Raw genomic sequence first — 14,733 nt, 5'->3', positions numbered from 1 at the left:
TTTATGTTAAAGGTAATCATGTGTGTAGACGGTGTTTATGTTAAAGGTAATCACGTGTGTAGACGGTGTTTATGTTAAAGGTAATCACGTGTGTAGGCGGTGTTTATGTTAAAGATAATCACGTGTGTAGGTGGTGCTTATGTTAAAGGTAATCGCATGTGCAGGCGGTGCTTATATAAAGGTTATCACGTGTGTAGACGGTGTTTATGTTAAAGGTAATCACGTGTGTAGACGTTTTTATGTTAAAGGTAATCTCATGTTTCTTTGGTGCTTATGTTAAAAGTCATCACGTGTATAGGAGGTGTCTATGCTAAAAAGAACTCACGTTTGTTGGCTATATATTCTGTGAAACATGTTTTGCTAGGGCTTTGTAAGAAGCAGACCAGATTTCTTTGCTTGCAAATTTTGTTGTTCGCAAATTTTTATTACGTCAACTATTAGATGATTTATCCATGTTTGAAGCATTTCAAAATTGATATTTACTTAGAGTTTAAAGCAGAATTCTGTACTGATATGACCTTGACCCCCTGAAGAACAAGAGTGTCAAGGTCAATTTTTAATACAAAAATGTTTTTTCATCTTTATGGCCCATATCTTACAAACAATATCATGAAATATACAAAAAGTGTCTAGAATGTGTCCAGAATGTGAAATAACAAACATGTATATAGCCAAAAACTTTAAAATGATGTTGCTTAGCAACCACTTAAAGGTCATTAAACAGATATTTGAAATAAAATGATGCATGGATATTGCAGTTTTGTTCTCTTCTTGAGAGTATATTCAGAATTTTCCATTTCAGCATCCATTGTGTTAAATTATGGCAAGAATATTGAAAAGTGTTAAAATATAAAAAAAGGGTTGATGAAACTTTTGCACTTATTTGACTTTTGACCTCCTTAAAGTAGTTCTAATGAGGTCAAACTTTAAGACAATTTATCTGTTGTATGTCCTTTGTAATTTTATGACCTTACATCTAACTTTTATATGTGCTGGGATGCACAAATGTGTCTAGGATAAGTAAAAAATGAAAATTTCTGCCCGAAAATTAAAGAATTCTGCGTTGCTTAGCAACCCCTTTTAAGTAGTTATATGCAGAATTGAAAATTTTTTTTATGTGTTTCATGTAGTACAGTATAATGCTCTTTTGTGGGTATATCCCAAATTTCCTATTTCAACCTACATCATACTTAATATTTAGCTTAAATATGAAAAAGTATCAAAAAATTCTATAAAATTTTGCACTTAATTGACCTTTGACCTCAATTTTTACTAATAAGGTCAGTGGTTGAGTATCTAAACAGTCATAAAAAATCATCTGTAAGAAATTTCCTACAAAATGGTATGCATTATGCCTAGCTTTCCCCTTGGATAAAAAAGTTAGAAATAATTTAATACTGCCATGTCAAAAGGCCTCCAAAATCACGTAAAATGCGCCGGAAGAGAAAGGGTTAAGGGTGTATTACAAACATCGGGCTAACGTTGGGCCAACATACTACTATCAACTTTAAAAGACACATTCTTAAAGGATGTATGACAAACAGTGGGCCAACGTTGGGCCAACAACAACATCCCTCCTTTCTTGGAAGGTAAAGTGATGGAAGTTACAAAAGTTGGACCAACATAGGAATTCTGTCATGGTCGAGAAGGTTGGCATGGTGACATTGATCCAACGTTGGCCCAACGTTGTTCCCCCAATGCTAACCATACAACCTTTTGCCAATGTTGGCCCAACATAGTCTTGCTATCTGGGTTATCATTAGACATTGCTACATATTAATGTGTAATCGGTTACGTTTCATTTCTTTGCTCAGTTTTGTAGACACTGAGCACAAAAAGACACCTGGTTAATTTTGCATGGATCAAATTCCGTACTAAAGATATGTCACAACAAAACAACACGTAATCTATCATTAAAATACAAATCTAGCCAGATTCAAAATATGGATTTGACATTGTTATGATGAAATAACGTTGTACCAGTATTGCAACATTGATATATAAACATAAATTCTTGAACCAACAAAGGCTTAACATGTTTGATCAAAGGTGCGCCAATGAGCGAAAGAACATTGGGCCAATGTAAATTGCCTACATTGGTCTAACATTACCAACTTAGGCAAACGTCTTGATGCTATTTGGGCTTTAAATTTCATATATCTGAATTTAATACAATTTTAAACACTTCTGCTGTTAATTTTTCCAAGCACTGCAATACCTAGTCTAATAAACAGGCATATAATCAAGTACAGACTCCATATTAACTTCCTCCAGAATATGTTTTACTTTTTACGTGCTACGATAACCTACCGAGTAATAATTAACATTTTGTTTCCTTTTCAGTTCACCAGGTCGTGACCTTGACCTGTCCTAGCCTGACCTGTAACTATGGCTGCAGTGTGGGATATAAATATGGAACAGACGAGTGTCCCACGTGTGACTGCGCTCTACCTTCAGGTTAATATAGAACAAGGGATACATACAAAAATCAATAATACATTACAGATACATTATGATGATTAATGCAATTATAGGATATAAAACTGCCTCCAACTTCATTTCTAACTTGATAAAACATTAAAATTTTATACAGCAATAACAAAGGCTTATTTTTAGATTTTTGGAAGGTTCTTACCATTTCAATTCTTAAAACAGAAAACTTATCTGAAAAATTTTAAAATCATATAGAATTATGTCTTTTTTTTTTAAATACACAGAAATTCACTAGGGCCTAATAACTTGTTGTAAAATATATTGGTAACCAGTGTAATGATCTGAACCTATCAACAGAAAATTAATGATAAATTATGGATACATACGTTAATTTATGCCATTATAGGAGAAAAGATATATATAAAACTGCCTCCAACTTCATTTCTAACTTGATGAAAAAATTATAGTGCAATAACAAGCCTAGGGCATAAGCTTAGTTCGTTATGTAAGGTTCTGACAAGATGGGAAAAACGACAATTTGTTGCAATTTTTAAACAGAAAAATCTTACTTGAAAATATAAAATTACATAGATTTATGTCTTTTTAATATACACAGAAATTCATAAGGGTCAAATAACTAGTTGTAAAATACATTTCTGCAACATATTTCCACTCGAAATAAAATACATTTACTCCTCCATGGCACATGATACCACCTCTGATGTTTCGGAGGTCCGTGTTTGCTCTGCTCCTATTTTGTATTGTTTGATGGACTATGAGATTGAATACTGTTCGTTATCACCATTTCCTTATACCTTAAGATACATTTGTTAACAAACCCCAACCTTCTAAATCACAGGGTACGCCACACACGAGGTTGTCATGTGACGTTGATTATAAGTGTGGATTGGACGGTTGTCCTACATGCGAATGTTTGGTGGGGTACGTGCAAACACAAACAACCGGTAAGTTGCCTACAGTACAAACTCAGGCAACAGATATGTCGCCTACGTTCAGAAATCAGACAACCGGTAAGTCTCCTTCGTATAAACTGAAGAAGCCGGTAAATCGCCTATATGTCTTATTAATCTAGCTTTCGTAATTCTAATTCAGACTGATTAACCTTTTTTTCTAATTTGAAAGTTTGTATTTATTCTAGACCAATGTATTGATTGTTTATAGTGAATATATTGATTTCCTGACCCCAACACCAGAAACGGTCACCTTTGTTCAAACTGTTCCGAAGCAAACACAAACTGTTTACGTCACAGGAGGCAATGAATGCACTGATTGTGACGTCACTCCTCAAATCGTGTCCTACGTAAAGCCTAGACCGCAGACACAGACTATTTACGTCAGTGGTAACAATAAGTGTCATGATTGCGACGTCACGCCACAAATGGTTTCCTACGTAAAACCAAGGCCACAAAAAACAAACTGTTTACGTCACAAGTACGAACGAATGTCATGACTGTGAGTCCATTAAGCCTCAGATGGTGTCTTACGTTAGACCACGCCCACAGCAGTAGACTGTGTATGTTACAGGTATGTAAATTTTAAAATATAAAAATGCTGATATATGTTTTATATTAATCTCACTTTTCAATAATAAAAAGATAAAAAAGATAAAAAATGTGCTCTTAACTTTTTTTCCTCCAGGAACGCAGACCGAATGTAACGGATGTGAGAAACCTCATACCTACTTCATCCAGAAACCTACACCCCAGAAAGTGTATATACAAAAACTGGACTCGACGGAAAACGGAATACCCATCTATGTAGATAGACCACACCCACAAAAACAAACTGTATATTTACAAAAACCGGACACGACGGACAACGGAATACCCATCTACATAGACAGGCCACGCCCACAAAAACAAACCATGGTTGTCACTTAAACACAGAAGTGTCATAGCAGTCATACGTGCGGGTCAGGTCACGTGTCAGGTGAAGATGTAGTGAAGCATCGATCTTAAAAGCGCTACTCAGACTTTACAATCTGAAAACTTAAAACAAAAGAAATAATACATGATTTAGATATCTTTCAAATCTAGTATCAACTTTTGATTCCTATACTGGTGGACTTATATCATAGTAACAAGTGAATTGTTTTAAAGGAAGACAAACATTACCATTGGCTTTTTCTCAAAATATTTTTTTTATATTTAATACCCCAACGACTATGATGCAATAACCAAAAATTATAAGTTTTACGGTTTGTATATATCTGGAGAAAGTGATAATGATTTTGTTTTTTGTGTTTCCATACGGACTGTCTCAAATCTATTCACATTATATAATATATATCATTATTGACTTTTTAGGTTCTTCTAGCGGTAGCTCCGGTGGTGTTATCATGAATGTACTGACGGGTGGATCTGGTTATATCAGTGGCGGATCAGGGTTCAGTTCCGTTGGAGGTGGTGGATCCAGGGGAGGCCATGGTGGGACTCCTTACGGAATCAGTGGCGTATCAACTGTTTACAGCAACGGACACGTGATTGGAATGAGCGGCAGCGGAAGTGGTAAGATCAAGAAAGTGTTGACCGACCTAATCAAATTAAAAAAAAATTATTAATGGACGTATAAAAATTATAAAGTATAAATTACAAATAATTCTATGTCAATATATGATATTTAGGATTTTTTACACTGAATTCATATCTTTGATTTCTTTTGCTTTACATAACAGCGAATTGTACTCTTTTTTTTTTTGGTTTATTTTATTTTTAATTGTAGCGCATTACCCTCTTTGTTTTACTTTGTTTTACATTAGAGCGTATTGTCCTCTTTTTTGTTTAATTTGTTTTACATTGTAGCGTATTGCCCTCCGATGAGACATGACTGTCATCCATCTTGTATCAAGTATGACGATCCTCACTGTAGGCGGTGTTTATGTTAAAGGTAATCACGTGTGTAGGTGGTGTTTATGTTAGAGGTAATCACGTGTGTAGGCCGTGTTTATGTTATAGGTAATCTCGTGTGTAGGTGGTGTTTATGTTAAAGGTCATCACGTGTGTAGGTGGTGTTTATGTTAAAGGTAATCACTTGTGTAGACGGTGTTTATGTTAGAGGTAATCACGTGTGTAGGCCGTGTTTATGTTATAGGTAATCTCGTGTGTAGGCGGTGTTTATGTTAAAGGTAATCGCATGTGTAGGTGGTGTGTATGTTAAAGGTAATCACGTGTGTAGGCGGTGTTTATGTTAGAGGTAATCACGTGTGTAGATGGTGTTTATGTTAGAGGTAATCACGTGTGTAGGTGGTGTTTATGTTAGAGGTAATCACGTGTGTAGGTGGTGTTTATGTTAGAGGTAATCACGTGTGTAGGTGGTGTTTATGTTAGAGGTAATCACGTGTGTAGGTGGTGTTTATGTTAGAGGTAATCACGTGTGTAGACGGTGTTTATGTTATAGGTAATTACGTGTGTAGACGGTGTTTATGTTAGAGGTAATTACGTGTGTAGACGGTGTTTATGTTAGAGGTAATCACGTGTGTAGGTAGTGTTTATGTTAGAGGTAACCACGTGTGTAGGTGGTGTTTATGTTAGAGGTAATCACGTGTGTAGGCCGTGTTTATGTTATAGGTAATCTCGTGTGTAGGTGGTGTTTATGTTAAAGGTCATCACGTGTGTAGGTGGTGTTTATGTTAAAGGTAATCACGTGTGTAGACGGTGTTTATGTTAGAGGTAATCATGTGTGTAGGCCGTGTTTATGTTATAGGTAATCTCGTGTGTAGGCGGTGTTTATGTTAAAGGTAATCGCATGTGTAGGTGGTGTGTATGTTAAAGGTAATCACGTGTGAAGGCGGTGTTTATGTTAGAGGTAATCACGTGTGTAGGTGGTGTTTATGTTAGAGGTAATCACGTGTGTAGGTGGTGTTTATGTTAGAGGTAATCACGTGTGTAGGTGGTGTTTATGTTAGAGGTAATCACGTGTGTAGACGGTGTTTATGTTAAAGGTAATCAGACGGTGTTTATGTTAGAGGTAATTACGTGTGTAGACGGTGTTTATGTTAAAGGTAATCACGTGTGTAGACGGTGTTTATGTTAAAGGTAATCAAGTGTGTAGGTAGTGTTTGTGTTAGAGGTAACCACGTGTGTAGGCGGTGTTTATGTTAAAGGTAATCACGCGTGTATGTGGTGTTTATTTTAGAGGTAATCACGTGTGTAGACGGTGTTTATGTTAGAGGTAACCACGTGTGTAGGCGGTGTTTATGTTAGAGGTAATCACGTGTGTAGGCGGTGTTTATGTTAAAGGTAATTACGTGTGTAGGCGGTGTTTATGTTAAAGGTAATCACGTGTGTAGGCGGTGTTTATGTTAAAGGTAATCACGTGTGTAGGCGGTGTTTATGTTAAAGGTAATTACGTGTGTAGACGGTGTTTATGTTAGAGGTAATCACGTGTGTAGGCGGTGTTTATGTTAGAGGTAATCACGTGTGTAGGCGGTGTTTATGTTAAAGGTAATCAGGTGTGTAGTCGGTGTTTATGTTAAAGGTAATCACGTGTGAAGACGGTGTTTATGTTAAAGGTACACTGTAATCACGTGTGTAGGTGGTGTTTATGTTAAAGGTAATCACGTGTGTAGGTGGTGTGTATTTTAAAGGTTATTAAGTGTTTAGGCGGTGTTTATGTAAAAGGTAATCAATGTGTAGGCGGTGTTTATTTTAAAGGTAATCACGTATGTTGGCGTTGCTTATATTAAAGATAATCATGTGTATAGGCGGTGCTTATGTAGGTAGGCTAGAAATCTGACATACAGTCGCCTTTAATGTTAATGACTGATCCCATCTCTGATGTTTCGGAGGTCCTCGTTTGCTCTGCTCCTATTTTGTATTGTTTTATGAATATGCATATCCTTCATAAAAAAACATATTTGTTTGAAGACAGAAATGTATTTAACTCTGTCACTGGAAAAAGCAAAAATTGGCAAAAATTATTAACAAGTTTATACCGTATAAGCAGATGTTTAGCGAGGATTTCATTTGTGCATTTTTAGCGCCGGTGCCAGGATCGCTGAAATTTAATATCGCTAAAATTAATTGCACTTATTTGTATTGCTTTTAAAGCTTTTTAAAATCACTAAAAGTACATTTCGCTAAAAATAAAATACCAAAGTTTAAGGACAAATCACTAAAGTTGCATTTCGCTGAAATTTCAACTTAAACGGTATATATATTTTCAATCTTAAATCCATTAAACTTTTTATCTAAGTTTTCATTATTTGTTTTTAAATATTGATGCTCCTGGATTATTACTTTTTTCTTTCAAGAAATTTAAATGACGTCTCCGTCATGGATGTTCCTTACGTTAAAAAGATTAATAAGTAATGGGATAAACCTTTTCAATCCGTAATTTGATGTTTCATATGACATAATATTATATTATAAATTATATAACTTTCATAATATCAATGAGTCCTGTATATAATAGGTTAACTATTTAATAATGCTAAGCTTTGTAGCAAAATTAATGATTGAGTAATACAATACATTTTTCGGTGATTTTTTCTTTTAGAGAAAGAAGAAGAAGACAATGAACAACAAATTCAATTGTTCCAAAGATTTTAAATCTGCTTTTTTCCTGAATAAATCAACTGTATCTACTCCAATTCATCTTATTATAGTTTTTTTTATGTTCTGAGTTAGATAATCAAATATATGCTTCAAATACCTTTTTATTAAACTTATTCAAAGTGTAATGGTTATTATGATTTACATTCTACCACTAGATCCTGTGTATAACATCATTGTTAGGATTAATGACTTATATTCTCTTTTAAATATTTGTAAATTTTTAAGTTTTAATTTTATCAAATTTTGCATGAAAATTATGCCTAGCGTCTAAAATTGACATTTAGACTTTTAACAGCATTACCATGCTAAATTATAGATCATCATATTAAAAGTCGCAATTCAACACTCGCGAAAAAAATATTCAGAAGAGATTTACACAGAGTGGATACGTTTTCTTTAATTTGGAATGTAAACTATATAGACGTCAACTGATTGTTTTCAATCTGATGCCAAGAACTAGTCAAATTGGTATTTTCTAACTGGTTTCAATAAGTCATTCAAATCCATAATAAAAGTACACACATTCCCTAAATAAATAACGTAACTGACACAAAACAAATTAATTAAAATATTTTCCCGTACAATTTGTCGTCGCTATAAAAAGTTTATTTCTGACGTCACGTTTACGCCGTCACGATAGCAACGGCGTTAAAAACTACACACTTTAACGTTATTGCATGAAAACAACTTTAGGAAGTGGAAGGATGTCTGTATTTGTGCATCGAAACAGAATTAAAAATTGCTACAAGGAAACAATTAATGATCCATTCGATGAATTAACAAATGAAATTTTGCATAAATACTGCAGTGTCGAACAGCGTACCGATGACATTTTTAATTCCTCCTTTTCTTACTGACATCGCGCATTTCCTTAACAAATCGGAAATTTGACCCTGGCGAAGCTGGACCCAACCTTCAATTTATTCTGCGACGATCGGATTCACTGGAACAAACAAAACAGCAGCTATGAATGCTGGCCGTAATGCCATTTCCGAAGTTGAGAGTGCTACCAAACTTTGCGACATGAGGTCAATAATAAATCAATGTAAGTAGGCTATATCCTGTTATCTGCAACGCGTTGCTTATAAGTTTTGGGGTACTTCAACTGTATTTGAAAAGATAAATGGTAGTGCAACATTATGAGAAAATGGCAAATTATCGATCTTTACGCTTTTACGGAATAAGCCGCATGATTTTAAACACACTCACTCACAAAAACAATTTAGCAAAAGAAATGTAGTTAGCCAATAAAAAGTACCAGGAAGTCGCATATTATCGTATTTTACGCTTTTACGGAATAAGCCGCATGATATTATAACTCCTTAAAAACAAACGCACACAAAAGAAATCAAAACCCTTAAATGCAATTATACTTATGAAAGGAAAAGAACCACGAAAACGCAAATTATCGTTCTTTACGCTTTTACGGAATAAGCCGCATGATTTAAAACCATCCTTAAAAAAAACACACACACAAACTCGAATTCAATGAAACAAAACCTTAAAATGTACCAGGAAAACACAAAATAACACACTCACACCAAAACGAAAGTTAGCAGAGAAAATCGTATGGTATCGATGTTGATAAACTCCCAGAGGAATTACCCCGACTGCATAAAATAAAGTATTTTGTTAATATTCGTGATGAAACACGTATAAATATTTTTCATCACTTTAATTCTTTAACACAATATGAATGTTGTTTATTTCGATATTAATTTTTATATTTTGTATAAATAATCTTTTTTGGTTCTACAGAAAAAGCCACATGAAGGACATATGATATACTTGATAAATAACTATTTCTATATCGCATGTAATTTCCCTTGGCTATTTTGTTAACATTCATAGAAATTGTTCTCTTCACTTTCATCTATTTGTAAAAAAAAAAAAAAAATGACTGCATTCGTTGCATTAGCTATCACATTTAATTTCAATAAATATCCTTTATTATCCTTTTTAGCGATTTAACCAAATTTCTTGCAAGAAAATACATTTTTGTTCATTATTTCAACTGAATTATTCAGTTGAAATAATGAACACTTGAATTGAATAAAACAATTTTTTTTAAATATTCGACTATCAAACTATCTTCCAGGAAAATAGTTCGTTTATAACAGAAGTTTAAACCACATAACAATGAAATTCGTCGCCTTATACTCCTGTTATTTGTAACTTTCTATGGAGAAATCGATCATTTTACTATGGAGTGATGCGTGCAACGCATGCAAAATAAAATATAGCGCTTTATTCCGTCAAATGTTTTCATTTTAGCTTGATCCCCCCAAAATAACCTAGCCCCATTTTTTTATGATATTAACCCCCAAGAAATCCCTCTTCCCGGGAAAACTTCCCCTTATGTACATAATATAGTTTCAATATCAGATAAATAAAATTCGTCGCCCTATATATACTCCTGTTATTTGCAACGCTCTATGGAGAAATCGATCATTTTACTATGGAGCGTTGCGTGCAACGCATGCAAAATAAAATAGCGCTTTATTCCGTCAAATGTCTATATTTTTATCTTGATTCCCCCCCCCCAAAAAAAAGAGCCAAGCCCCATTTTTTCTGATATTAACCCCCCAAGAAATCCCTCTTCCCAGGGAAACTTCCCCTTTATGTAAACTAATGTAGTTTCAATATCAGGAAAATAAAATTCGTCGCCCTATATATACTCCTGTTATTTGCAACGCTCTATGGAGAAATCGATCATTTTACTATGGAGCGTTGCGTGCAACGCATGCAAAATAAAATAGCGCTTTATTCTGTCAAATGTCTATATTTTTATCTTGATTCCCCCCAAAAAAGCCAAGCCCCATTTTTTCTTACAGACCCTAAACCGTGCTACTACACCTCAGAAACGAACCGTACCGTTCCGTGCAGAAAGCGTACCGTACCGTGAACAAAACGTACCGTTCCGTGCACAAAGCGAACCGTTCCGTGTAGAAAGCGTACCGTACCGTGAACAAAGCGTACCGTTCCGTGCACAAAGCGTACCGTACCGTTCTCAAAGCGAACCGTTCCGTTCGCAAAGCGTACCGTACCGTCCACAAAGCGTACCGTTCCGTGCAAGAAACGAACCGTACCGTTCTTTGGTTAATTATGCAAACCACGCCCCCAATGATTTTTGAATCATGTTATGACCAAATAAGTCATTTTGGTTTATTTCTCGCTACGGCGCCAGTGAAAGGAGGACGGAGGTTTTGTCTGCCTGTTCGAAACACCATTATCAAGTATCATGCATATGCGTCTGGGCCTTCAATTGTGAAAATAAGGAAACTACTCGAAGCAAAATACAACTTTATGACAACTAGACAGAGTGTGAGACGATTTTCTTATTTGCTATAAATTAGATCAACTGGTTGTGTTTGTGGTCAAACGTACAGTACAGGCCAGGAGTTTTTCCCGCAAAACATGTACGGGGCAGTGTGGACCTCGAACGATGTCGGCGTCTTTGAAGTCTTGAATTTTCTTTATATTAGCAAATTAAATCAATTTTCTTTTGAAATATTAGTTTAATTTATTTTAACAATTGTAATTTAATTATACAGATATTAAAAATAAAATTATAAGGTGCCCCAAAATTCAATATAATCGTGCTCGTGCCCGAGGAAAAAACCCTCTTTTAATGTGTACATGTACATTCATGTTTCATAATCCTATAATTATATTTGACATAAAAATAGGTTCAATAGACTATAATACCACTAAGAAAGAACACGCTTTCATTAATTTATTCCCTGGTTGTCTCTACTTTTGATTTTAATTTTGCTCATTTAAATTATTAAATCTTATTGGATACAAGATCGTTTTTGTCGTAACTTGTATGCATTCTTATGTAATACATATCAGATGCTTGATTTTACTAATGAATTATTTTGTAAGAATTATAAGACATATATTAACTGTGTAGAGTAAAAATTTAAAAAAGAACCGTATTAGACTCTCACATTAATTCCGTTAAGATTTTTACTATTGGCGAATCATTGGTGCAGTTATACTTACACTGAAAATCTGTAATCATGTATAATATGGATTAAAATATTACATGCGGTAAACGTGTATATTTCTACTGAACTGACAGAGATGATAATCTTACTAATAAAACTGTGATAAACTTTCACGCTGCATATACAAAAATCGCCAGCCGAATTTCTTGCAAATAAAATGTGCAAACTGCAGTATGAATATTACTTCATTCTGAAATACATCTCATGAAAAATGAAAAAAAAAATTAAAGTTTGCGAAAAAAATAAAGATATTATAAGGTTTGCTACACTGTATCCCGATCCCCTTGTAGAAAGCAATACGAATTAACGAATTAGCTGGTCGAAAGTTCTTTAGAAGTCTGGAAAATCGTACGTTGTTGTAAATAAAAAAATAATAATCTACAGGAAACATCCTTATTAGTGTCTGAAAAAAGATAATTTACTAAATAAAATGAAATTAAAAAAAAATCAATACTCTTTGAAGCCATTCGAGTTATGTTTGTTACCCCCTCCCCCACTCTAGAAGGCGATACTTATGCAACTTTATGAGACTTTAAATTGTGCTTAAAAAAAGAAAATTTAGGGATATATGCTTCTTTTTTGTCTGAAAAAGGATAATTTAGGAAGTAAATTTATAATTAGTGTTGTGGTGAAACCTGGAAGATGAATTTGCTGGATGTCAGCTGAGTGATTAAATACACTTGATGTGGTCAAAACTAAATAATTGAAAGGTGTGTTAAACACGCGCATCCCCCCCCCCCCCGCCCCTCCGGCTGTGACCCAATTTTTTATTTAAACAGGTGTGAACTATGAATCGACCATAAGAATGTTTCAAATAACAGGAGAAATTCTTCTTGCGTAAACAGACTTTCCGGGCTACCTAGCGTCATACCATTTTGATTGACAGGTGATGCACGAGAATTTCATGCGTGCAGCATGCATGTACAGAGAACGGATTATTCATTGAACAATAGTTGTAAAGGGGTTGATTAAATAGAATCATAGACCGATTAATTGTGACTCTAGCGATGTAAATAAACGAAGAATGAGAATAAAAACAAGTTTTTTTTTTTTTTTACAGATAATGTATTAAGGGGTCGCATCTTTCTCTCTACCCCCCCTCTCTCATTCACGACATCGTTTTTACAGACTACAAGAATAGAAAACTTATTGAAATAATTACTTAATACACTGAAAGAATTATTGAAAACATAAATACTCGTCTGTGAAAAGAATATTTTCTGTAACGAGAAAGCGCACGGAAATTATTGTATTGATTTCATGTTTCTGCTGCCGATTTTCGTATTTATTTTGTTTACTGATATTTTTCTTCTGAAGCAAACGTTTGAACGGTAGATCTATTATTTTAAAAATAAAAAACAATGTACATATCTAATTACTAGGAATTAAAATGAAGCAGGAAGAGTCATATCTATTTCTATATATTTCTCTATAGATCAATGAATTAAAAATAAGTTACATATGTGCGTAGCGTTATATGTATAGAACAAGTATATACCCGATATCTATATTAATTCCTTTTAATTATCTTACAACTTTATTTGAAAGTGAAAAAATATTTCATTTAATTTTTTTTCCCGTTTCAAAATGAAGGTTCAGCATACGTAAAAAATAAGCACGGAAATCTTTACGAGTTCTATATATATTAATACATGTACATATCTATACATAATGTCGAAGACATCGGTGGGATGAGGTTTTTTCTTCCTTTCATTTTTTTTTTCATTTTTCCTCAATCACCGCTGTAGTGTAAATTAATGTTTAAATTGAAACCGAGAAATTAATTTGTTAAAAGCTGAAATATAATTATAAACGTGCATTAAGTACTTCAAAAGTCATTTGAAATGAATTAATTTTTAGCAGCCAATCAAAAATTAAAGCTAATAGGCTCCGCCCACTTCATTTGCATACCGTTTCCCAAAGCGTACCGTTCACAAAACGAACCGTTCCGTGCAAGAAACGAAACGTACCGTCCACAAAGCGTACCGTTCCGTGCACAAAGCGAACCGTTCCGTGCACAAAGCGTACCGTTCCGTGAACAAAGCGAACCGTTCCGTGCACAAAGCGTACCGTACCGTTCACAAAACGAACCGTTCCGTTCTCAAAGCGTACTGTTCCGTGCACAAAGCGTACCGAACCGTACCGTTCAAGTGGTGTAGTAGCACGGTTTAGGGTCTGTATATTAACCCCCCAAGAAATCCCTCTTCCCGGGGAAACTTCCCCTTTATATACTCTTATATAGATTCAATAGCAGGTAAATAAAATTCTTCGCCCTATATATACTCCTGTTATTTGCAACGCTGTATGGAGAAATCGATCATTTTACTATGGAGCGTTGCGTGCAACGCATGCAAAATAAAATATAGCGCTTTATTCCGTCAAATGTTTTCATTTTAGCTTGATTCCCCCCAAAATAACCTAGCCCCATTTTTTATGATATTAACCCCCCAAGAAATCCCTCTTCCCGGGAAAACTTCCCCTTATGTACATAATATAGTTTCAATATCAGATAAATAAAATTCGTCGCCCTATATATACTCCTGTTATTTGCAACGCTCCATGGAGAAATCGATCATTTTACTATGGAGCGTTGCGTGCAACGCATGCAAAATAAAATAGCGCTTTATTCCGTCAAATGTCTATATTTTTATCTTGATTCCCCCCCCCCCAAAAAAAAAAGGCAAACCCCATTTTTTCTTATATTAACCCCC

General features: G+C 34.5%; 1 pseudogene; it reads left to right on the top strand.

The window, feature by feature from the left end:
• Positions 1-2,343: 2,343 nt before the first annotated feature.
• LOC134269704 (uncharacterized) lies at positions 2,344-8,022 on the top strand (annotated as a pseudogene).
• Positions 8,023-14,733: the final 6,711 nt, after the last annotated feature.

The sequence above is a fragment of the Saccostrea cucullata genome, unplaced genomic scaffold, assembly GCF_032062105.1.
Source record: "Saccostrea cucullata isolate Sc308-1 unplaced genomic scaffold, CSIRO_AGI_Scuc_v1 ctg15215, whole genome shotgun sequence".
NCBI lineage: Eukaryota > Metazoa > Mollusca > Bivalvia > Ostreida > Ostreidae > Saccostrea > Saccostrea cuccullata.
The sequence above is the reverse complement of the archived record's forward strand: the minus strand, read 5'-3'. Positions and strand labels throughout refer to the sequence as shown.